This window comes from Lutra lutra, chromosome 1, assembly GCF_902655055.1.
Source record: "Lutra lutra chromosome 1, mLutLut1.2, whole genome shotgun sequence".
NCBI lineage: Eukaryota > Metazoa > Chordata > Mammalia > Carnivora > Mustelidae > Lutra > Lutra lutra.
Window position 1 is genome coordinate 80131810 of NC_062278.1, and position 27192 is coordinate 80159001.

The window sequence follows — 27192 nt, forward strand, 5'->3', positions numbered from 1 at the left end:
AAAACATGATACTAAAAATTATGTAGATGCAAGAATAAAAGGTATTTTGCCACCTTATTTAATATCGATGGTCAAAGTGATCTTTTTCAATCTTTAAAATCCCATACCAGTCAAATCCCATAAATCAAATGTTTTTTTCTTGGCTTCCTGGCTGCAAGGCAACCATTTGATTTCTATTCAGCTAGTACTTATTTCTCTTATTAAATCTTGCACTGTTTCACAGGTGACAAAACAAAACTCTGATGTGATTTTTCTTCCTCCTTTTTCCCTGAACAGGTTAGAGTCAATTGCCCGATTTTAGTACTTTTGCCTCTACCAGCATGTCCTAGTGAAAGACATCCCATTTCGAAGCTCAGAATGTCAGAGGAAGATGAACAATTTTGAGTATTTTGAGCAATGTGAAATGAACAGAATATAGAATATCTGACATTTTAAACCAAACTCTCTCCTGGGAAAGAAGTGATCGTTAAAATGTTTCAGATAGAAAACCAGCCTTGATTCTCTCAAAAATCACTAAAAGACTTTTATATGTGCTGATGACAACAAATTCCTTGCTTTTAAAGGACACTGAATTGGAGTAACTCAGGACCTTATTTCAAGATTACTAGTCAATCTATGCTTTTTACTGACATTAAACCTACTGTAAAATGAGATCATTTAAATTGGTCTTTTAGGTGACTGGCTGACATTAGAAGTCACTTATTCTGAGACTTAAATATAAACTGAAAGTCTTCTCTTTGGGTCAAGTTACCTACTCTAGTAAGCTGTTTGGAACAGGGCCCTGCATGCTGATCTGATTGTTGAGCTCATACTGCCCTGGGTTCACAGTTTCCTTAACTCCTTGTTTCCTGAAATCTGTGTTTGCTTCATTTTTCTTTGTGTCCATTATTCCCAATCGCCTTGTGCAAGGAAGGTAAGAGCTAACTCTATCGTGTGCTTTTGTTGCCGTGGTGAAGAAAATAGTACAATTCCACAGTTAATAAAGAGTATCAGGGTGAGGAGGATATTTCTTCCAAGCTCACATGATTTTCATTTCATTATAGTGGAACTAAGGAGCATTGACAGGCCTGTCGAAGCAAAATCTTATGTTAGATGTAGTTCATAATGTCATGCTATTCACTCAAAATATAGTACTTTCCTTTGAGAAATTATTTAAAATGCTTGCACTAGAGGAACGTTTTAAAAGGAGCTTCATGTGGTCATATTTTTCTTCCAACTAAAAAGGAACTGACATTCTACAGATTTCCATTTTGAAAACTGAACAGTCACAGAGAAACATTGTTGCAAAGGGCCTCATTAATTCAAGCTTTGAAAAAGTGATTTGTGGCTTTTCTAAAGGGAAATGTCTTCATTTAGCTATAAGGTCCAAATTTGGGTGTAGAGAGCATAAAGGATCCTTCATTTCACTACAACTACAAAGGGTAGAACATTTTTAGTAATTTATTTGGTTCATCAGAAAATCTCTCCTCCCATCCCTTCTGTCTTACCTCTTCCCTTACTCAACTAGCTCCTCCCAAATCCCTAAACCCCTTCGCATGCACACATCCTTTCAGAAGAACCAAACGCTGTTTGGTCTTTTAGGTGACTGGCTGACATTAGAAGTCACTTATTCTGAGACTTAAATATAAACTGAAAGTCTTCTCTTTGGGTCAAGTTACCTACTCTAGTAAACTGTTAGAAATCTAACAGTAAATCTCTAGTAAATTGTTAGAACTGCAAATAAAGTAGAATAAAAAGGGGCACCTGGGTGGCTCAGTCAGCTAAGCATCTGCCTTTGGGTCAGGTCATGAGCTCAGGGTCCTGGGATGGAGCCCTGCATCAGGCTCCCTGCTCTCCGTCCCCCTCTCCCTCTCCTGCTCCCCCTGCTTGTGCTCTCTCGCTGTCAAATAAATAAATTAAAAAAAAAAAAAGATTGTATTTATTTATTTGGCAGAAAGAAACACAGTGAGAGAGGGAACGCAAGCAGAGGGAGTGGAAGAGGGAGAAGCAGGCCTCCAGCTGAGCAGAGAGCCAGATGAGGGACTCAATCCCAGGATCCAAGGATCAGGACCTGAGCCAAAGGCAGAGGCTTGACGGAACCACCCAGGCATTCCTAAATAAATAAAATCTTTACAAAACAAAAAGTAGATGAAAAGGCTGAAGTGACTCACTGTATGGTCTGCTGATAAGAGATAACAAAGGTAGGTTTATGTTATGTAAGGTTTAAATAATAGAAAAAAGTGGAAAACCGAGGTTTAACACATGTAAAAGTTTCTTCACTTGGGGCGCCTGGGTGGCTCAGTGGGTTAAGCCGCTGCCTTCGGCTCGGGTCATGATCTCAGGGTCCTGGGATCGAGTTCCACATCGGGCTCTCTGCTCAGCGAGAAGCCTGCTTCCCTCTCTCTATCTGCCTGCCTCTCCGTCTACTTGTGATCTCTCTCTGTCAAATAAATAAATAAAATCTTTAAAAAAAAAAAAAGTTTCTTCACTGGAAGGGAAGTAACCTCTTAACAGCAATAGCAAACATTTTGTCACTTTTTTAGAATAGGCACTATCAAGATAAGCATGTGGGAGGGGTCCTTGGGGGGCTCAGTCAGTTAAGCTTCTGAGTTGGTTTGGCTCAGGTCATGGTCTCAGGGCCATGAGATGGAGCCCTGAGTCTAGCTCTGCCCTTCCCCCACTCACATGCACATGCTTGTTCTCTAAAATAATCTTAAAAAAAAATAAATAAACAGACATGGGTAAATGGGAGAATTAATCCTTGTAGAGCACTCACACAGGGTTATGCACTCTGCTTTATCTCATGTAACCCCATGTCTGTCAGCCCAAGGAGGTGCACAGCAGTGTTCACAGTTTTGCAGATGAAGAGACAGAAGTCATTTTCTCAAGCTTTCTATAATGCTTGAAGTCAGTTCTGTGGGACTCCATACCTACTCTCTGCTTCTTGCTGATAAGGAAAACAAAAGTTTATCGTATTTTGGAAAAGGGGGCAGAGGAACAGAAATTACTGAGAGAGGAAATTCATTAAATTTACCTGATTAGCTTAATGTTGTCAGTATGTTTTTACGAAACAAAACAGGTTATCTGGATGGTCACATACCCAGGGGATTAGAGTTCTTCAGTTAAATGTTGTAGGTAGTTGCTCTAATCACCCTCTAAATCTCAAAACATTCCTTCCACATCTTATCACAATCTATTGACTGTCCTTTTCCATTTTGAATCAGTTATTTATATGCTAATGAATACAAATCCATTACAAATCTGAACAATTTTAGAGATCACAGCAAACTTCAGTAAAAGATTGTATGTACATCAAGATAGAAAGGAAACGTAAAATATGGACAATGACCCTTGGGAACATAAAATCTAAATCTCTAGCCTGGTAAAACTAATAAATATATAAGCATTTGAGGTTCACACAAGAAGCACAAGCCAAACGTAAATCAATATGGATAATTTTGCAAATAAGGCCCAAAGGACCTAGACCTGACCCAAGGCCCAGGATAGCCGGAAGCTAGTTAAAGACAATGACCACTGGAGTCTGCATCAGCAAACTGCATACACAGAGGAGGATTCTGACTACACTTGCAGGAAGAAGAACTTTTTGTGAATTTTGTTTCACAGATGGTACATCATGCAATTACAAGTAGGCTAATATTTTTGTTTTCTTTGGAAGCTGTCAGTTTGAAATTGTGTTCCAGAATAGCTTATCATGGATTTCTCATTCAACTTCTAAAGCATTTTTATAATAATGAATTCGTTCACTTATTCTTTTATTGAACAGATATTTATTGTATGTATACTGTTTACTAGGTATTGGGTGGGGAACAGAGCACGGAGTTTATATGTTTTGATACTGGACAACAGATATCGCAGAGCGAAAGACAAGGACACAAAATTCCAGAACAGTCTTACAACTGTTTACAGTTTACAACCTTTAATGCACCAATCCTGCAAGATACTCCCTGTTCCCTAAAGGGCTGTGTGGCTAAACTCATTTGATTAACACTGCATTGCATATATTACTCCCTCATTAGAGGGAGATGCAATGCATGCTAACGTAGCGATACCTGAGAAATTCCATAAAAAAGAAGTCCCTTTAGTTTTGTCAACCTCAAAACACTTTTTTTTGATGTCCCATTAGTCATTAAATATTGTATAATATTATACTATTGACTATAATAAATAACAGTCATTAAAGATGTCACATTAAACACTTAATTTAATAGTCACATCCTATTTTGTGGAACATCCTAGGAAAGATGTCAGTTCAGAGTAAGACCTATTCAGGAATACTGACTGATTCGGCAGGTCAAAAATGTGAGAAAAATAAACAAGGAGATGCCACATTCTGGAATAGTTAGAAGAATGGCAAAATCTTTAAATTAGGCCATATCTTCGCCACTGAGAGACCAAGCATATTTGGAATAAAACTAACTATTGGACCTTGCTGTCTACACTCTGAAACTAGAGAAACTCCCTCCCTCCTTTGGGTCCAGGAAGGATTCAAAGCAAGGGCCAGGGAGGGGCTGGGCCCACTATAACAGAGTTCTCTCCACACTGGAGCTATGAGCTACTTACTTATAAATAATTTTTTAGAGGAAATCTGTGAAGAGTCAACTTTTTCAGGTTTTTCACATCTGAAAATGTCTTTCTTTCACCTTTATGATTGAAGGATAATTAGACTGAGTACAGAATTCTAGATGCAAAGTAATTTTCCATCAAAACAATGAATATGTTGCTACATTTTCTTCTAGCATCTGATATTGGTGATGAGAAATCTGAAATGGATTTTTTCTTTCTCTCTTTTTGTTTTGTAATTATTTTTCTCTCCAGAAACTTAGAATTTTCTGTTTTGTTTTCTTTTTCCCTGTGATTGATTACATCTTTTTTCCTCTGTACGTTGCTTATTTTAGTTATTTGCCTTGATTAATTGCACTAGAGTTTTTTCTACTGTCTTAAAAGAAAGAACTTAGAATATCCAAAAACGTACAAACATTAAAGAGGTACTCAACATCATTAATAATCATAGGAATGCAAATTAATTTAATAATGAAGTACTATTATACAGCAATTAGACTCACAAATCTGGGCAATGCCAAGTGTTGACCAGAATGAGGAGATAGAAAATCTTATATACTGATGGGAGCTCAGGCTGGAGTGGCCCTTCTGGAGACCAAAATGGAACTCATTACGCAACCTCGCCATATATGTACCTGTGATCCATTAAACTATTCCTGGGTATATAACCCCCACCTCCAGCCCTTTTATAAATAGTTGAGAAAGAGAAAAAGTCATCAGGGGACGTGTACGTTGCACTGATATTTGTGAAGGAGGAGAAGGAGTTAGAGGTAACTTGGAGAAAAACTGATAAAATGTGAAAACACATTCAGAAGAATACATTTAAACAAAAAAATAGACATTGAGAGAATGGTTACCATAGTTGTCAGGGTAAGAGAATCAGGAAATAAGCGAAGGAGAATGCATTAAGACAAACAAAATTTCAATTTTTGTCAATCTTCCCCTCTTTTCATTGTCTGTCTCTGTCACAGAGCTTATTGACACTGAATTCTCCAGTTACTTCCACCATTTTTTGTTTGTTATTTGGACTTACTAGCTTACATTTTCTAACTTCATGAGATAAAAGCTCATTTATTTTCAATATTTGTTTTTTCATAGAGGTTTTCAAAGCTTACTTCCCCTCCAACTCTCCCTCATTGCTTATATGGAGACCATTTGGCTTGTAATTCTAGATTACTATTAAACATTTTATTTATTATGCATCAAAAATAGGCAAAGCTGTAAGGCTTTACCAGATCTTTATGCAAAAGAAGCTCTGAGTAGCATAAAAGACATAAATGTAAGGTGAATTACTAGGCTGGGATATCAAGAAGAGAACTTCTCCCAGAATGTGCTGATGAAGAGATAAAAAATAGGAGAGAAAATGTGATAAAATCCAGAAGTTCCATTTTTTCAGAGAATCTTGAAGGAAAAATAAAATTATGAGTCCTGAACCCTCATGCACAAGTAGTGGGAGACTCCATAAACCTATGGTAGCTAGTCTGAAGCAAGTAATACGGAAATAATTTTTGAAACTGTGCTCAGGTACAATCAAGGCCTTAGTATGGTTGTTAGCCTCAACAATGAGTCCCAGTGATTCCCTTCCTCCCGGTATTTACACCCTTGTATAACTGCCACCCACACTGTACCAGATAAGGTGATCAACTTTCTAGGTTTGCTTGGAATGTACTCATTTTTAAAACCAGGGAGTTACATTTTATACCTCAGAAATCCCTTAGTCCAAGGCAAACCAGGACAGCTGGTTAACCTAGTATCATAGTTGGTCTGAATGACCCACAGAATGCACCAAAAGTTGATGGTAGCTCCCTTCTGAGATTAGTTTACAGAAGACTGTGGTCTCTGTCTTGAACACACTCTTGTAGCTCGTGGAGCAACTACTCACTCTGGGGGAACATAGCCACCATTGTAAGCGGTTCCATGGAGAGGCTCCCAAGGTGAGAAATCAAATTCTCTGGAAATGAGTGAGTTTAGAAATGAATCTTTCCATAGTTGCACATTAAGACACTCGGAGCTAAACTACAAGCTTGTAGAGATCCCAAGCCCAAACCACCCAGCTAATCTGCTATTATGAGATTCAGTTCTGACACTCTCAGATTAAAAATAAATTTGTTGTTTTAAGCTACTAAATTCAGGATGATTTGTTACACACCAATAGCATATAAGTAATACACCCAGGAAATCAACTCCTAGGCATAAATCCTAGGGACACATTTTTTTTTTTTCAAGATTTTATTTATTTATTTGACAGACAGAGATCACAACTAGGCAGAGAGGCAGACAGATAGAGAGAGAGGGGGAAGCAGGCTCCCTGCAGAGCACAGAGCCCGATGTAGGTCTCGATCCCAGGACACTGGGACCATGACCTGAGCCGAAGGCAGAGGCTTTAACCCACTGAGCCACCCAGGTGCCCCCTAGGGACACATTTTGAATAGGTATGTAAGTATTGTTCATTGAAGCACTGTTTATGGTATAAATTGATGGAGGTGGTATATATTTTCATCAGTATTAGAAGAAAATGCAAATAATGTACTACTATGAAACAGTAGAATAAATTAATTAGTACTGGATGGGCAGATCCTGAAAAAAACAGTAAATTATGCCCAAAACATCCAAATAATTATCATTCATAAAGTATTTAATGAGATATCAAAAAGACATAGAAAACACTTAAGTTTTAAAAACATTCTGTTTACTCATTTTATACATTGTCACAGATACACAAAAAATACATTTCTTGACTGTGGGAGAGGAGAGCAAATATATTTTCAACTAGATACATTCTCAACTAAAATTGAGAAGTGAAATATGGGCTGTGTAAAGACCCTTGCCAATACCATCTAATCAACTAAAAAGTATCTGAACTCCCTTCTATATAACTGAAGTCCAAAAATATTTCCACAAAATAACTGAAAATGGAAAACAATGTTATAATCTCACTTATAAACATAAATGCAAAAAATTCTAAACAAAAAATGAGGACTCAATCTAGCTAGCTATTATAATAATAATGCACTAGGTGTTATTACACAACCAATGAGCAGTTGAACACTACATCAAAAATTAATGATGTACTATATGTTGGCTAAGTGAACATAATAAAAAAAAATAAAGAGGGCACTGGTTGTGATGAAACTAAAGTGTGCCACACTACATAGAAATCAAAATAAAATAAAAATAAAATAAAAATGCATTATAGTAAAGAAATGTTTATCCCAATAATGGATACAATTCAACATCAGTAAATATACTCTGATTTATTACATTAAGACATTAAAAAATATATAGGGTAATCAGATTTGATGCTGAATAGGCTTTTGATGAAAACAAACACTTTCGGGGCGCCTGGGTGGCTCAGTGGGTTAAAGCCTCTGCCTTTGGCTCAGGTCATGATCCCAGGGTCCTGGGATCAAGCCCTGATTTGGGCTCCCTGCTCAGCGGGGAGCCTGCTTCCTCCTCTCTCTCTGCCTGCTTCTCTAATTGTGATCTCTGTATGTCAAATAAGTAAATAAAATCTAAAAAAAAAAAAAAAGAAAACAAACACTTTAATACATACGCTTCAATTAGTCTATATATATGAAACTTCTTGCATTTGATAAGGAGTATTTTCTATAGGAAACAACTGGCTTAATTTTGATACACTATATAATGTGTACATTGAAATTTGGTTTCTAATGACTTGATATCTTAGATCTATTCCTGTTAAGGTTAGGAATGTGACAAGGACATTTATTATCAATGACAGAATAGAGATTCTAGTTAATACAATAAAACTATGATAAAGCAGTACTGCATAAAATTTTGAAAGGGAGAGAGACTATTATTTTATGCAGTAATTTTTCCAGAAAATCCAAGAAAATTAAGTCAAAAGTTCCTAGTACTAATAAGGTAGACTGTTGGAGGCCACGGCATGGTTGGAGTCGTGGATCAAACCAGGCCCTGACTTGTGTCTCCTTTAAAGTCCGGACACCTTTACAAGTGGTTAAGGACAGGAAAGTTGAGTAACACTGAGAAAGGGTCTGTGCTATGTGACGTGCCCTCGCCTACGTGACTTCCCACACGCTCTCCCAAACAGAAGGGAACAATGTGGTCAGGGTCATGAATTCTTAGTTGGTCCTTGTTGTTCCTGTACCTCCCATAACCCACTCCCTGGTTGATTGTCTTGCTAATGGCATTAGCACAGACTACCTGGCATCATGAGGTTTGCTTGTAGTTAGTGTAAACTTGTTATAGAAACTTGCGGTCATCTGACTAGGTACTGATGTATTACTCCTCCTATTGTGGTCTGCCTTATAAATGCTTGTAAGATGTGGAATAAAATCGGCACTGTTGGACATCCTCCTCAGTGTCCTTCCTGCCCCCACCTCTTTGTCTCTTAATTTCTTTTCACCATCCTCTTACCCTCACATTTCCTGGTCGATTTGTAGCACCGGCCGTGACAGTAGACATACAAAATGGTTTTTTCCAATACCAACAAAATCCAGTTTGGTGTTATTAAAATGAGAATCTCATCATAAGAAAAAAAAAATCAATTACAAAAACAAAACCAAACATGCTACGGAATAAAATAAATTTGAAAAACCTACAATATATTTTATCAGTTTTCCTGAAGGATAACAGGCGCAAAAGAAGAAATACCAAGTTCTTGATTAGAAAGACTGAATATAATAGCTCTCTCCAAGTTTTTTTTTTTTTTAAACTAAAGAACATTTATTCATTTTTTTCACTAAGACTTTGAGGACATAACTAAACTGTCACCACCCCCCCGACCCCAACCTGAAGAAGGGTTAGTACAGTGAATGTTATGAAGCAGATATGAACAGTTTGAAGGATTGGAACCAACATTAACTGACAAACAACCTCCATCTAAATTATCATAAAAATGTTTAAGTAAAAAAAAAAAAAAGGTGGGAGGGAAGGGGGCAAAGGGTGTTTCAGATTGAACAAGATTCTCACATTTCATCTAATACATTCAATCCTGGCTGGAGTATACCAAAATGGAAACAGGATTACTATAATACAAAACTTCCACTACAGCACGCTGTACACACCTGTGTTCCAAGCCCACCCCCATCCCCCTACTGCTTCCAACTCAACTATTTCCCGGCCTGTTGAGCCTGCCGACGAAGGAGCACATAGATCTTCTCTTTAATCCAGTCTTTGTTATAGGGCTGGTATGTCTGGGTATCAGCTCGGTAAACAAGGCAGCTGAGGTCTGCCAGATCGTCAATCGACCATCGACCTCTACGTGGTCAATGTATTCTTCCTCCAAAAATCAGAATGGGATATTTCATAAAAGAAATGTTAGGGACTGCATTGATAGTTCACTTGAAAGGAGAAAAAGAGGGGCATAAGGATGGCTAAGAAAACCTTAAAGAAATTTTTACAGCAAGGGGTCTTCCCGTAGAAGCTATCTAGCATACCATCAACTATAGTAATAAAAACAATAAAGTTCTAATGCAGGAATAGGCAAATAAACCAAAAGTACAGAATAGGGTATATAAGTAGATCCATGTTAGATAACTTCTTAGTTTATAATAAAGACAATTACAAATTGAAAGAAAAAAGATAGCTACTCAAATTGTTTAGAACAATTAACAATCTACTTGGAAAAGACAATGTCATCTCCAGACTTGACATCAATTCACCAAATTCTAGGTAAGTTAAATGGCTAAGCACAAGATAACCCAAAATTATAAAAAGCATTTGTGAAAAATAGGTTTAGAATTTTTATGTGGTGAAGGACTTATTAGGGATTAAAAAAAAAAACAGATGCTATAAAGGAAAAAAAAATTTTTATATGCAGTTTTTGAATTTTCTAACAGATACCATGAGAATGACTTAGTGCTTAAAAGCTGACTTTAGAATTAGAGCTCCAAAAAAGTTCTACCACTTGGTTATATGGCCTACATAAAGCCTGTAAGAGACTAGTAAATATGTGAAGCCCTTAAGACAGGGCTTGGCTCATAGTAAATATAACACAGCTGTTTGTTCGTATTAAAAACACAAATTGAAAAAAATATATATTTACATTAAATGTATAGGAAAAAGTTCTAAAATACATAAAGAACCCTAACACGTCATTAAGAAAAATTCCCAGTGGAGATCCAGGTAAAAATATGAGCAGATGGTTCACAAAATAAACAGGTACATGACCATATACACACACTGGAAACACATGAAATGTGAATATTCCCAAACTGGCAGTAACAAGGGTTTATGTTATCAAAGTTGCCAAAGATAGGGAAAAATGTTAGTAAGACTTAAAGTTGATGAAACATTTTGAAAGGGAACTTCACAGTATGTGTAAAATGCAAATGATCTTCTATTATTTCTAACAATTCCATGCGTAGGAATAGATCTTGTAGAAATGTGCCCACATCTGTGCAAAGATATATATGCAAAGGTGTTTTCTGCAACACTTTTATTACCGAGAAATACTGTAAAAGCCCTCGGAGTCCATTCCATGGAGGGAATATAATAAAGTATCTTTCATTCAATCTACGAAAATGATGCAACTCTTGCAAAAGAATGAGATAATCCTATATAAACTGATACAGAAAAATCACGTCATCAAGCTCTATTATTAAAAAGGCATGTTACATGTTAGCGTATTCTTCTTTATAAATTTAATAGTAGTATTTACATATACTATGTAAATGCATAGGAAGTTAACTGGGTGTTTATCACCGCAAAGTTGTCACTACTTACTCCTGGAAATTGGAGGAGGAGTATGGAAAAAAGGGCGGTTTAATGTGCATGGTAGGGGTTGAGATTAAAGTTAAAAAAAAGAATGAAAGAAAGGGAAAGCACACACAGCAATACATGATTTCTTCTCTGAATGGACAATAAAACAAGCCATAAAAATGTATTTCTCAAGCATCTCTCTACATTGAGATCTATAGCTATCAATTTAGGATTAATAGGATGATCAAATGAAATAATACATATAAAGTGTTAATAAAATTTTTAGCACATGGTAAACTCTAAAATGTTTGCAATATATATTTAATATATAAAATGTATAAATATATTTAAATAATATATTTATATAAATGCAAACATTCATCCTTTACTATTATATCATTTACATATTAGTTTTATTTATATTTTTATGTATTAGTCGTGTGTGTGTGTGTGTGTGTGTGTGTATATATATATTCATTTTATTGTGAAGGATAAATACATTAAATGCTAATGACTAAGAACTGACCTTTTTCTCTTGGGCATCAGTGCAATTCCAGAGCACTTAATACCATTTGACATCTTCCTTGCTCATATGCTTACCTCTATATATGGTCTGTTTCTCTTCACTAAAATAAGGCTCAACACCTGTTGGAGATTTGTCCCATAGTATTTGGAAGAGAACTTGGCACACAGTGTGAACTCAATAAATGTTTGTTGAATTATAATTTCTTCTTGCCTGTGCTTATCTCTTGCACCGACTAAAGTACCTCCCACTATAGTAAATGCTTGAGTGGTAATCTCTACTTCCAACAAACCTTTCAAAACGCGTCATTAAGAAAAATTCCTAATAGAAACCTAGGGTTTTGAGATCTATGTTTTCACTGATATGTGGACTTGCTAAGAACAACATTTGACCAAATTTACCAGTCATCAAAAGCACGCTTCATGAGCTATTTTGCCAAAACAAAAAAGACATTAATGTTTTGAACAGGGAGCAACTTGGTTTTTTTCGGTGAAATGTCTATCTAAATGGGAATGAGTAAAATGAAATTTTACTGGTCCCCAGAATCCCAGAGCTGCATCTGTGCTTGCCAAATACAGGAGCTCATCAGTGAGGAAAACATGTCTGTCTTCAACTTTCCAATATAAGCTATCTACAGCAACCAGAGGAAATATGAAAATAGCAATTGGCAGTGTTTGTTTAAGTTAATGCCAGGTTTTACTTTTCTCTTCTCTTGGAACAAATTCAGTTGCTAAGGTAAGCTTTGTGTAGGGAAGGGCAAATAACTGTTAAGCAAAAGGCTTCTAAAGTTTAATTTCCTCTTGGAAAAGTATGAAAATCTACTGTGAGTTGAATTCTAGACAACATTATTGGTGGTTTTTGGGTCACAGGCTTTTTGTAATCAACTATGGCAAATCTTGTAATTTGTAATTTCAAAGACATGAAAGATAGCATGATGTACACACATGCTATTTGCCCTTTCTCTTTGGCACATTTATCTTTCTTTTACTCATTAATTGGTAAGAACTCTTTGCATATGAGATGTTAATTCTTTATTACTCATGTTGCAAATATTTTTTAAAGACTTTATTCATTTGAGAGAGAGGGAGAAAGAGAATAGAGGGAGAGAGGGAGAAGCAAAATCCCCGCTGAGCAGAGAGCCCAAGGTGGGGCTCAGTCCCAGGACCCTGAGATCATGACCTGAGCTGAAGGCAGACACAACAAACTGAGCCACACAGGTACCCACATGTTGTAGATATTTTTACATTTTGCTTCTTACAATCTATACATGGTATGCTTACTTTCCATGCAAAATGGTTTAATTTTAATTTAGTCAAACTGTATAATATTTCTTGTTGTTCTGGTTTTTGGCTGGAGTTTCATGTTGAGAAAGACCCTTCCAAACTCCAAATAATTAAACTAACAAGCTGTAGTTCTTTCTATTGATTTTCTAGGTAGTGAACAGGTCTTCTACAAATGATCTCTTTGTCACGCATACTACTTTAATATCTATAAGGATACATCCTTTCCAACCTATTGCTCTTCCTTTTTAGAATTCTCCTGGCTAGGGATGCCTGGGTGCCTCAGTTGAGCATTTGACTGCTGATTTCACCTCAGGTCATGATTTTAGGCTCCTGGGATTGAGCCCTTCACTGAGCTCTCTGCTCAGCAGGGAGTCTACTGAAGGATTCTCTCCCTCTGCCTCCTCCCTCTGCCCTGCTCATTCTCTCTCCTCTCACCCTCTCAAATAAAATGAACCTTAAAAAAAAAAATAGAATTCTCCTGGCTATTTTTTTTCTATTTATTTTTTCAGATGGGTGTTAAAAATCACTTTTTAAAAATATTTCTATGAATATATTCTCATTGTAAACACTTAATATGTAATTAAATACTACTTTCTAATTGAAAAGAAACCCCATGTATCTATCATCTAGATCCAATAATCTTTAATATTTTGCCAATCTTGTTTTATCTATTCCCTTAATTACACACACATACCCCTGTTTTAAAATTGGAATAAAATATACATAATATAAAATTTGCCATTGTAACTATTTTTTAGTTATACAATTCAGTGGTATTAAGTGCATTTACAATGTTGTGGAACCATCACTACTATCCATTTCCAGAATTTCTTCATCTTCCCAAACAGAAACTCTATACTGATTAACATAGGCCCCCATTCCCAATTCCTCTCAGCCGCTAATAACCTCTATTTTATTTTCTGTTTCTATGAATTTGCTTATTTTCAATGCCTCATATAAGTGGAATCATAAAAAAAAAATTATTTTCTCTTACTACTTTATTTCTCCTCCTTTCACCAAAACTAATGATGGACAACACTTTTTTAAAAAAAGATTTATTTATCCGAGAGAGAGAGAGAGAGAGAGAGGGAGAGAGAGAGAGCATGAGCGCACATGAGAGAGGAGAAGTTCAGAGTGAGAAGCAGACTCCCCATGGAGATGGAAGCCCGATGCGGGACAAAATCCTTGGACTCCGAGATCATGACCTGAGCCAAAGGCAGTGGTTTAACCAACTGAGCCAGCCAGGAGCCCTGGATAACACTTTTGAGTATACATATATATATTTTTTATATTTTATTTATTTATTTGACAGACAGAGATCACAAGTAGGCAGAGAGGCAGGCAGAGAGAGAGGAGGAAGCAGGCTCCCTGCTGAGCAGAGAGCCCGATGTGGGACTCGATCCCAGCACCCTGGGATCATGACCTGAGCTGAAGGCAGAGGCTTTAACCCACTAAGCCACCCAGGTGCCCTGAGTATATATTTCTAAAAAATTCTCTATTCGTTTAGATATATATGCTTTTGTATTTCATTTTAACATAAATGAAATCATACATTACCGGTTTTGACTGTAACTTTATCTCAGAAACCTCTATGTCAACACACAGTGGTTTTCCTCATTGTTTTAAGATTTATATTTTTATCAAGATATATATATGTATTTTAACATAATTATATAAATTATATATTACATATAATTATATATATAATCCTCAAGTAGGTATACATTTATATTATTTCTATACTTTTTAATGACACACAAGGTTCTTCAGAATGGAATCACCATTGTACAAACACCTTTTATATTCCTAGAAGAGGAAATGTTGAACCACTGAGTATGAATTCTTCATCAATTGTCCGACTGCCTTCCAAAATGCTTTGGACATTTACACTCCTATAAAATTCAGTTACCAGTTTGAGAATCATTTGTTCATATATGACTTCTATTTTGAATTTCCATAGAAAATCAATGTACTATTTGTTGAATCAGAAGCCAATAAATTAAGAAAATTGGATTGAAGCATGTCATTATGATGTATAAAAGCAACTAATAGTAAAACAAACATAGAATTAATATAATCCAAATTACTAAGGGTGAGGTGTACCTTAGCAAATACAGATCATATGACAAAGAGTATAAAGAAAATATTTCAGTATCATAAACAGAAAAAACGGCATCTTTAACACCTTTTTCTGAATTCTTCAGAGATCAGGAGATCAAAATTGATTTGGAGGAATCAAAATTGATTTGGAGGAACCAAATTTCACATTATGAAATTTTATGTATGCACTGTATAACATATATAATTTATGTTATTGTATATGATATGTAATCATGTATGCTATGTAATATGTAATAAGATTAAATGTGATTATATATAATAGAGATCAAATCTATTGGTCTCTTGTTTGTTATCTGTAAGGCAGATATTGTCAGTTTTCTACTAACCTAGCAATAAACCACCCTTCCTGCTGGGCAACTGAAAGTCAATTTGAGCATCTTTAATATCATGGTATAAACCAGGATGGGTCTAAGTCAAAGATGATAATCCAACTTCTATTTGTTAACAATTGATGGGTGTTGTGAGACCAGAGGGAAAACACACTTGGGGCCTCTGAACTTCTTAGGTGAGATAATAAACTGCTAATGTTTAAGCTACTTTCTACCAGCTCTTCTAATTAACTACAGGGGACACAAATAGAGACTACATTCTCAGACCACAAACCCATGCATGTGGGAATAAATAAAAGAGGAAAGAAGAACAATCATTTGGAATTAAAAAACTTCTATCCTAATTAATTATCGAATCAAAGGCAATTAATACTGCTATTGCAAATCATAGTAAATAACAATAAAACTTCCCATATCAAAACCTAGGACGTGAGACTAAAGGTGTACACTGAAGAAACGAGATTAAAAAAGTGAATGCTCAAGAAGTTTGAAAAAATAACAAGATAAACCTAAGAACAGCAGAATAGAGTCAATTATGGTGAATTGAGAAAAAAAAGTGTTAAGTAAAATAGTTAATTACTTTGACTTTTTAAAAAAGTAGAAATACTCATTAGCATAATAAAAATTATGCAACATTTTCTTATTTTTCTGAATATATAACTTACTTTAATTATAATCATGTATTGCTTTCCTTCTTCAGATAGATTATATCTTAAAAATAATTTTTACAAAAAAGCACCTGGGTGAGACTATATGAACATAGTATACTAGTAGTATATATTAATATATGCCATTAATATAAACGTGAAAATTTTTAGATTCATTTAATTTTTCTTAAGATTTTTATGTATTTGACAAAGAGACACACAGCAAGAGAGGGAACACAAACAGGGGGAGCTGCAGAGAGAGAGGGAGAAGAAGGCTCCCTGCTCAATCCCAGGACCCCGGGATCATGACCTGAGCCAAAGGCAGATGTTCAACAACTGAGCCACCCAGGTGCCCCAAATTTCTAGATTTATATATGACATTTTCTTTTACAAAGGGTGGAAAATGCATCATTATCTTAAATGGCCTAATGTTAGTTATTTTAATAAAAGATTTAACAAAATATCTACAAAAAGTTATAGATATTTGTTACAAGGTATCATCCTAGCTGAATGAAAAGAGAGAAAAATACGCATAAGCTGTGAGAGTTTTTGTTTTTTTGGTTGTCTTTGAAATATAGTAAACTCACAGGGGGGATACGTTATTCACAATTTTTGAAATCATGTATTTTTTTTGAGAGATGGTGGGCCAGTTAAACCTGAAGGTTCATGCTTGCTGTCATTTCATGAAATCAAGTGCTACCTTATTGGACAGCATAGATACAGAACATTTCTATCATCACAGAAATGTCTATTGGATGGTGCCAATGAAGGATCAGAACTTAAGTCATGTATTTGTAGTTACACACACCTGTTGACTATTATTTGAACCCAGGTTTTAGGCATTTCGAGTAGGTGGTGGTCATTTCATACATGGTGGTTTTTCATACTCCATTAAGTCCCTATGGTCAAATGTTAATAATATGCGTAACTTCCCAATGAAATGGGACTACTTCTCTGGTGTTTGCGTTCTATCTCTGTAATTACAGCGTAAACAAATGGTAACGTATTCACTCCTGGCCTGGGTTGTCTCGTTCATACTATGTCAATCCTTCTTCATGCGGATTTCAAGTTTCCAGTACTTTCATCACCAGTATTTGTATTTGTTGTTCTTGCCCAAATCCAGGTCAATGGTTAAACCTTTTCCTAACACTTCCACTGTTGCTGCTTTTCCTCAAGATTCTTCAGGGGTTTCCCTTCCCTCATGAATCTGCTAAATGTCTGTCTTTTTATTTTCAAATACTTGCACATCAGAAAGCTTTCCCCAAGGTATCTGAGCTCTTCTCTTGACAGACACTGTGACATGAATGGAAAAATAGTATGCACTCCTCCATGCATGTCTGAAAATGAATTTGACAAAGCTTATTAATACCAGTAGCCTTCTGGCCATTTTTAAATCCAAGCATTCTGTTCATTGGCAGTAAAGCTTATTTCTTTTTGATTTGCTTTTTAATAAATAACCTATTGAACATTTGAAGTGCTCGCTGGTTATCAAATTTAGAATTAATTGCACTGCATTTCTCCAGGCAGATTAATAAAGCTGCCTATTGCAGCAGAATTCTATTCTAATGGACATTTTGTGGGACTATTGGAAATAATACTGAACATAAATGAAGTAAAGATTGAGTTTCAAGCATGACTAAGTTTACAGTCACATTAACTAATGGATAATGTAAGATTTTAATCTTTGAATCTTTAAAATTCTTTGTATTTCTATTAAAATGCTATTGTCTACTCGCTTTTAAATATAAAATGCAAACACATAGGTTGTTTTCAAAATGCTTTCTAAATGATTATGCAAATTTTATACATATTCTAACAACTTTTGCTCTATGTAATTTTTAATCTTTGATAGAAGATATAAGATTCTGTATTACAGCAAAGTGTGTAAGGCATTGCTATTCAAGTACAGGAGGTAATGTTAATCTTGGGTTTTACCATGCTCTGTTATTTTGGTATCATTGCTAAGTTGTTTCATTGGTAATGGTGCTTCCATAACAGAGAGCTCAATTAAGGTTAATTAGCAGAAAGGACTTGACACTCATGATTAATAACCTAACTGCTAAGCTAATGCACTAAAGTTCTTGAACCATGCATCTAGCACCAGGTGTGATCTTGCTGGAGTAATTGAAGTAATAAAGTGTCTTTTCCACATGCTTAGTCAGCAGAAATAATCTCTAAGTGAACCTTAGTTATATATAAGATGGTTTTGTCATTTATTTTTGAATAATGCATGCCTATTATATTATCGGTGAAATGACAAGGATGTATCCAGGATTACTGTTGCAAAAGATGGTTGTGTGTGTGTGTGTGTGTGTGTGTGTGTGTACGTATGTGTACAGAAGGCTCCTTTCTTAAGTTTTTATATTCTTAATTCATAGTCTTCTTTATTCTTGCCGTACACCCTTCTGCAACCTAGTGCTCCCAAATTAAAGAGAGGGAGAAATGCATCTGAGTATATAGTTCTTTGGTCGCACAACCATGAAAGCAAAGTAAGATCCACTCTTGGTGGCTGCATTGCCCTGAGCATTTACTCCTGTCATAAACATCTTGGCGATTTCACTTATATTCAACACATATTTCAGAGATCCCATTTTACTCTAGGAACACTTCTTTTTTACCCACCCTGGATCAAAGTGAAGTCCTGAATTACTGATAAAAATATTCAACCAAAAACATATGTGTATATAGTTGATATAGTGGAAAGAGCACAGCCTGGAAATCAGAGAATCTGGGTCCTAGATTGGTAAACTATGGGAAAACTACCTTTGTAGAATGTAGAAACGAATAACCTCATTTGTCTTATTTATTATCTGTACTCAGAAAGTAGTACAGTGCCCTGGCACATGGTGGGTGCTCTATAAATAGTTCTTAAATAAATCAATGTCATGACTGTCATAGACTATGAGATCTTCCAGGTCTAATATAGTTGCCTTCTACCGTGTGCCATAATAGTGTTAATCATACTCGATAGACATGGAAATGGCTTCTCTTTTGAATCTTTTAAAAAATATTTTCTTTATTGTAAAATGAAGAATAATGCAATGTATGCTATGGGATTCTTTAAAGAGATGTTAAAATACATGTGAAAATGCTTATACATTTCAAAGCACAACACCAGTGTTTGTCATTATTAGGCGATCTATCTGGAAACATCTTGCCACATCATCCCACATTTCCTAGCATTTGGTAACAACGGTGAAAGATATTTTGCTGAACAAAAAGATTATAACTAGGCACAATGATGTAGGGAAAACAGATGCTTAGTAGGATAAAAATGCAAATACAATGGCGATAAATTTATTTTGTTGTGATCAAATGAACATGTTTATTCACCAAGTAAGTCTGTGCAAAAGTTTCTAGCCTTAACCTTGAAATGTACATACCACAACCAAATGTTTAGCTAATATCACAATGCATCAGAAACACTCAGAGTCTATGTATCAATTTTACTACTAACTTTCCCAACAGGAATCTTCTACTCACAAAAACCAAGAAACAGAAAGATTCCTTAACAGTGCTTACAGCCAGATTCCTCAAGTTCAGCTCCCGGCTTGGGCCGTCACACCATGCTGTCCTGGTTCAGGATCCTACATCTGAATCTTGAATTTAAGCTTCACCTCCTCAGTGGTCTTTCCTTAGTGCCTCTTGCTAGAGGATATTTCCATTCTGGAAGTGTCTACAGCAAGTGGGGACAACACACCCAAGGTTTTCTGAGAGGAGGCAAGGCTATTTTTGGTTAAATAATTAGAAAGCCTTCCTCATGTCACTTGAAGAACTGGCCTCTTCATTTCCTTGACCTCTTTCTTTCTTTAGCTAAATTATGTGCTTCAAAGGCAGAAACTGTAATTCACAGTTTTATGTCTTCCCTCTCAAGTCCTAACAAAGTTTTATACTTTAGGTACCCAATAAATACATGTTGATTCTGAGAATTCAACACAAAAGCACAGAATGTTAGTGGCTAAAAGAGATACTACGGTTCTCCGCCATGTTTCAATATTTTTAATTTAATGTCTTTGGCCAGGGGAGGTGGGCTCTAGTTCACGAGAGTCGACATCACTTTTGCCTAACTCTGGCCAGTTTCCCAGTTACTCTGCCTCTGAGGCACACACACATCTGTCATCCTAGACTGACACCTACCAGGGAGTGCACTATGGAAGCCTTCCCCCTGAAGCCTTCACCCAGTTGCCCGACTCAACAGTGAATTACTTTTTTTTTTTTTTAAGATTTTATTTATTTATTTGACAGACAGAGATCACAAGTAGGCAGAGAGGCAGGCAGAGAGAGAGGAGGAAGCAGGCTCCCCGCCGAGCAGAGAGCCGATGCAGAGCTCCATCCCAGGACCCTGGGATCATGACCTGAGCTGAAGGCAGAGGCTTTAACCCATTGAGCCACCCAGGCAACCCTCGACAGTGAATGACACTGCCAGGCCTAACCTAAAGGCTTTATTTTTTATTTTGCTTTATCTATTTTATTTTTTCAGAGCTCTTTCATCTCAATATGTTGCCTCAAGTGGCTTTAAACCTATATATTCTTTTTATATGTCAACTGCTTTCTACAACTGAATTCAGTTATAAAAAAGATGCAGAATGACACAGGGATATTTGTGAGTGCATCATACACTCTGTAAGTTGTAACATAAATATTATTATATATATATTTTTTTTTAAGTGTTAAACTTACAAAGATTTTCCATAGTTATGCAAAGGAATGAATCTGGAATCATAAAATGTTTAGCCATAAGCTAACGACAACAGAATACATTTTATAAGACTGTTACAAATTACAACCAAATGGGATCTTTAAAATATTATCAAAGGCCCTCTAGCTCCTAAGAAAAGGCTTCCATGTCATCACATTGTCCCTTCACCTTTTCCAGATGCTTAAAAATCAAAATAACTTATACTTGCAGGATAGAGACACTGGAGTCATAAACATTTAATAAGGTAGGGGGTAAGAAAGAGAGTTAGTATAGGTTCATTTGATAAAAATTTATAAAGTTATATGTAAGACTATGGGATAGACACCAAAGTTAATACAAATCTTGTCAAGAATCTATTTTATGGTTTAAGCAATGCTATTATAGTTTGTTTTTATACAATGGTATCCCAATGTATCACTCTTTATAGAATTTCTTATTTGATAAAATTTAACATTTATTTGAAGAGTTCACTTGAAAAATCCAAACTAATATATTTGTCTACAGTAAACAGAGCATTTCTTGGATATTTCATTTAAAGAAATTAGTTCAAATATGAAAACATAAATGTGACTTCCAGCCCATTCTTGAGGAAGCAGATGCTGTCTTTTTTTTTTTTAATATGATATGCATGGTTTTTTTTTAAGATTTTTATTTATTTATTTGACAGAGAGAGAGGTCACAAGTAGGCAGAGAGGCAGGCAGAGAGAGAGGGTGAAGCAGGCTCCCCACTGAGCAGAGAGCCCGATGTGGGGCTCGATCCCAGGACCCCGAGATCATGACCTGAGCTGAAGGCAGAGGCTTAACCCACTGAGCCACCCAGGTGCCCTGCAGGTGCTGTCTTTATCTGTTTGTTATTATAATACTATGCAGAGAAAAAAATATCCTGTAGAGAGAGAAAAGATAAAGTCATATGCCAGCGACACAGTTGATGTGCTTATAAAAAAATGAAAATAGGGGAATAAATGTACTTAAGTAGAAAAATGTATATACATTAGAAAACAATTTAAGAAAAAGTACATTTGTGGGCCAAACAAATGGAAGTGACATTACTTTAGAACTCTCTATTTTTAGCAGATCAGCCAAGGGGAGGAAAGTTGCAAGTAACACAATCCTGCAGAACCCTGATCATTTTGAGGAAGTTAAAAGGATACCAAACAAAGTACTAAGCAGGAGATATGTAATAAGGGTAGAGAGGAGCTCGAGCAGGCAGAGGATACCTGCTCTACACAAAACCTTTGAAACATTAACATTATGAAAACGGGCCACCTAATTTTTCTTTATGAGCATCCAGACTGATGCTCAAGCTTTGTTACATAAACTTTATATTTTCATACATCTATAGAAAGTGGAAGCCCCCACTATTCTCTATCCATTGACCCTACTCTAATGGCATTTATCACCACCTGACAGGTTTATCTGCATATTGTCTGTTTCCCTACTAGAATATAACCTTCACAAGATCAAGGTTGGCTATTGTGTCCTTTGTGCTTAAAACCATGCCTGACACATTGAAGGTACTCAATAAATACTTGTAGAAAGAATGAATTTAGGTACTCTTCACTTAATTGGTTCTATTTTTTATAATCCTACTGTATAACTAATTTCTTCCATAACTGAATTACAGAATGTTACAACACATATACTTAAATATGGTATTTAACTTTGAAACACAGAAATGTATAGACACACGCTGTCTTGACCTAAAAGAGTTTCCTCGGAGCTTTAGGTTCACCTGAGCCCCTCTTTACGTAGATGCTGCATCTAATGACCTGCAACCCCACTGACCATCGAAGGAAAGCAGCTTTCCTCATTTCCCTGAAAGGATACCTGGGTATTGGATATTTAGCTTAATTGTATGTAAGGTGCGTTTATGTCTTCAAATCACATGAGAGAATATTTTTACTACTTTTTAAAAGATTTATTTAAATAAAGTGCTGAGCGAGGAGCCTGATGTGGGGCTTGATCTCAAGACCCCGAGATCATGACTGGAGCTAAAATTGAGACTCAGAGACTCAACCAGCTGAGCCTCCCAGGGACCTCTATGTTTACTATTTTTTTAAGCTAGCAGGAAGATCCGAGTCGTGAGTGTTGGGCATATGGGACAAATCAGCAAACGATATCCATAGCTTAGCACTAAGAGAGTTCTTAAAATGCATATTTATGTATCAGAGAGGGCAGGAGAATGCACACAAGACTGCTGGGTGTGCACATGCCTGCACAAACATGGGAATACACTTTTTTGAAACTCTCGAAGGAGGGAGTATCTTTTTCAGATATTTCTAACACATTTCAAACATCTCACTTGTTGCAATAATATAGAATTCTACATGTACAGAGACTTAAATTATCGTCTCTCTTTTTTTTTTCTTTCCTCTTTATTTTTTTCTTTGATTTTTGGCCACAGAAGCTTTAGCTTAGAAGTTGTTATGAGGAACCCAAATCCAAACAAATAGAACTGGTTTGTAAGCCCTGGGCTCTACCCAGCCAGCAACTCCTATTCTACATCACCCCCCAAGGTACACCCTGAAGCAGAGTGCTCTACAGAGTCTGCTTTAAAATCCAAGGTTCTAATCAAGAACCTTATTTGATGTGAAGCTTCAGTACCACTGTCTCTACCACCTTGAGTTCAATCTTTGCTTAATCTCCTTTACCCACTCTGTTCAGAAACATTGAATCATTTAAAAACTTTACCTTCGGGGCACCTGGGTGGCTAAGTGGGTTAAGGCCTCTGCCTTCGGGTCAGGTCATGATCCCAGGGTCCTGGGATCGAGCCCCGCATCGGGCTCTCTGCTCAGCAGGGCACCTGCTTCCCCCTCTCTCTCTGTCTGCCTCTCTGCCTACTTGTGATCTATCTGTCAAATAAATAAATAAAATCTTAAAAAAAAAAAAAAACCTTACCTTCTATTGAATTGGGAACTACCCTATTGCCCTCCCCCTTAAGACCAAGTCCTGTCCACTTCTAGAGCATATTGAGAACAGCCCAATTCCACATTTATGGTATTACACTGAATCACTTCCACTTAAGCACCCTCATTTCCTTCAAGCATTCATAGTGTGAAACCATTTGGGTTTTTACCTAATGGGTTTTTGTCTATTCTTACTTGATATACTCAGGTTTGATACCTGCTTCCCAGCACTGACTGAAGTATAGTAAATTAGGTGCTAAAGCAATTCAGTATAACCAGGCAATCACCTCCCTTATGCTTCTGCTAATGCAGCCTAGGACTACATTACCTTTTATGAAACCATACAGCAAAACTTTCCTGCCCATTGTGCACATTGTGCTAGTAAATGACACCTCCATCCTACTCTTCAGGTGAATTTTGGCTTCAAGTCATTTTTATACATATCTTGTCAATTTCCAGTTATCCTGTTTATTGTTTCTGACTATTAAAATTGGTGGCCTCAGATTCTGTCAATGGATGGATAAGATACCTGTTCCCATTTTCTGTAACTTACTAATCAGATAATTAGATTGATTATTCTGGAAAGAACCAGAGGCATGGTCCAGCAGGCCATTTCTAGAGACTCCTTTCCAAATGACGTTGACTAAGTAGTTGGCATTTACACATTTTTTTGTTCAGTTATGAATCTACCCAGTTCTGCTATTACTAGCGCACAATCTTTTTATGTTCATATGAATGAGTATTAAATGTTTTCAAGATACCCTTTAGCTATTGTCCATCCCTTATTACAACTGTAGTGATACAGGCAACAAACACAAAGCCAAAAGATGGCAGTCCTGTGAGCTCTCTGCTGCCTTTTACTGAGCAAGTTTTCTTTACAGAACAAGCAAAATATCATATTTTGAAAAATCTGCTGTGGAATTTTGCTTAGAATTAGTGTCAACTACACTATCTTATTTCTCATGGAATTTTCATACATATTATTATGATGATGATTGTTAATTAAAAACATAGCTCAACTAATGAATTCCTGAACATTTTATCAAAAACTAATGATGTATTATACCTTGGCTAATTGAATTTAAATTAAAAAAATTAAAACAAAATTTAAAAAAATAGCTTCGAATTAATTCTTATGTCTTTTTTTTCCCTGAAGAACTCAAAACTGAGTTTGATTTCACCTGTTCCCACATTCCTTGAGGGTGGCTTTTATATTCATGAAACATAAGCTGTGAGTTATGACAAATTTCAGTGTAGTCTAAGGTTATAAAAATTCCCTACATTAGCTTAAATGCCCAGGATGAATATAAAGAGCGGTTTTCAGAAGCAATGAGTGATAATCAGCAATATCAGAACAGTATCAGCAACAATATCAGACCATGATTGACTTTTTAAAAGATTTCATGTATTTATTTGACAGAGAGAGAGAGATCACAGGTAGGCAGAGTGGTAGGGAGAGAAGAGGGAGAAGCAGGCTCTCCATTGAGCAGAGAAAGTGATGCAGAGCTCAATCCCAGGACCCTGGGTCATGACTGGAGAAGGCAGCCGCTTAACTGACTGAGCCACCCAGGCGCCCCAACCATGACTGATTTTGACACAAGTGTGTTTCTACCTCAAAGCAGATAATATATATTCTTAAGATCTTTTTATAACAATACCCACAGTATTTTTATGTGACATTTATTGACATGCAAATTTGGCCAAAAGAACTCAACGATCAAAGGAAATATCATCCCAGACAATATACAGGTCGATCTCTGATTATGTGTCCCCAATAAGAATGTTACTGCGTGCTTTGTGGATTTGACATTCAGGAAAACTTACTTTGATTTTGTGACCACATAAGCCCAAGGTTTCTCCTTCTGTGGCTCTTGTGTTTTCTCAAGACACTGTTTGTCAGGTTTCACTTTTAATATCCTGACTTTAGAGGTCAATTGTCTTTGACAACCATTTTAACAGTAACTATAATACAAGTTTTTTCTAACTTAATATAATTAATCCTGCATTTGTACATTTGATTTTCTAAAACCAAACAGCTAACAATGAGTTCTTAAAGCTTTGATTGTACTGTTGTCAAGGAAGAGCATTTTAGAGAGTGAGATTTGATGCTACAAAATTGCAAAGAGAGGGGCGCCTGGGTGGCTCAGTGGGTTAAGCCGCTGCCTTCGGCTCAGGTCATGATCTCAGGGTCCTGGGATCGAGTCCCACATCGGGCTCTCTGCTCAGCAGGGAGCCTGCTTCCCTCTCTCTCTCTCTCTCTCTCTCTCTCTCTCTCTCTGCCTGCCTCTCCATCTACTTGTGATCTCTCTCTGTCAAATAAATAAATAAAATCTTTAAAAAAAAAAAAGATATTGCAAAGAGAAAGGAATAAAGCACTTCATATAATGGTTACCTCCTTAAATAAATGTGTATTAGATCGTGTATTTTAAATACATTAAGGACAGAATAACTACACTGGAGTCCTGGGGTGCTTATTAAAAATACAGATACGGGGTTCTTCCCAGGCTTAATCTGATGGATTTGGTATTCTTATTTATATATCCTCACATCAGAAAAATTTATTTTTAAATGAATCATCTGGAAAATAGTCTTGGAAAATAATTATTTTTCACACACACTCACAATTTATCTATTATTTTAAAACTTGGGATTTTGATACATTGAAGTTTCCTGAAAGAGAATGTTTACAGATTTCTGATTCTGACAGCAGCCTAGAGTTTCTTCTGTTTCCTCTGAAAGAAACTTACTGGTGGCAAAATGAGGATAGCCTGAAAGCACCCCACAGAGATTTTACACCCATGGCCTCTGCAACAGGGCTTTTTCTAGGGCAAAGGCCAAAGGGCAAATGTGAGAGTTGAAGATATAACCCAGCCCCCTAATAAACAGCTGTGGTATTACCATTTGTTGAGACAACTTCCAACACAGGCCACCTCAGTGGTAGAGGCAAGAGCTGGCCATTTCTTTAATCCATAAATTGTTATTAGGTGCTGTGGGGGAAAATATCATGCTAGGCCTTGAGATTTGGAAAATAAATCCCACAGTGCCTTTCCACAGAGACTCACAGATTAAAGAGGCTACACAAAGCATTTGATTCTATTTGGACAATCTTTAAATAGGAAGAAGTTAACCCCTTCTGTTCTGAACCTTCTCATTCTCCACGGGGCCAGCATCTTGAAATCTTTCACCTTCAGGTAAGTTCTGAAACATCAGTCCCTGCGTTTTCTGTGTCTTCTAAACTTTGAATATCTTATCTGTGCTTGCCAGAGCCAAGTTGTGTTTCTAGGGCATTTCCAAGTCCTTACTGTAAATTTCTCTTTTTTCCTTTCCCCTAAAATGCAAAAGGGTCTTATTTGGTATTTCAGAAGTTTGATGTTGTTCATTATACTTTTCTTCTGTTGTCATAGGCAATTATACATCTGCCTTGAGCCCAAGAAGTCTAG

At 36.3% G+C, this 27192-nt stretch overlaps 1 long non-coding RNA gene across 1 annotated transcript; it reads left to right on the forward strand.

Annotated features, from left to right (window-relative positions):
• The first annotated feature begins 2423 nt into the window (after positions 1-2423).
• Positions 2424-9643, forward strand: LOC125079992 (uncharacterized). Its single transcript, XR_007121196.1, has 2 exons — positions 2424-2458; positions 9449-9643. It is a non-coding gene; the product is annotated as an uncharacterized LOC125079992 (long non-coding RNA).
• Positions 9644-27192: the final 17549 nt, after the last annotated feature.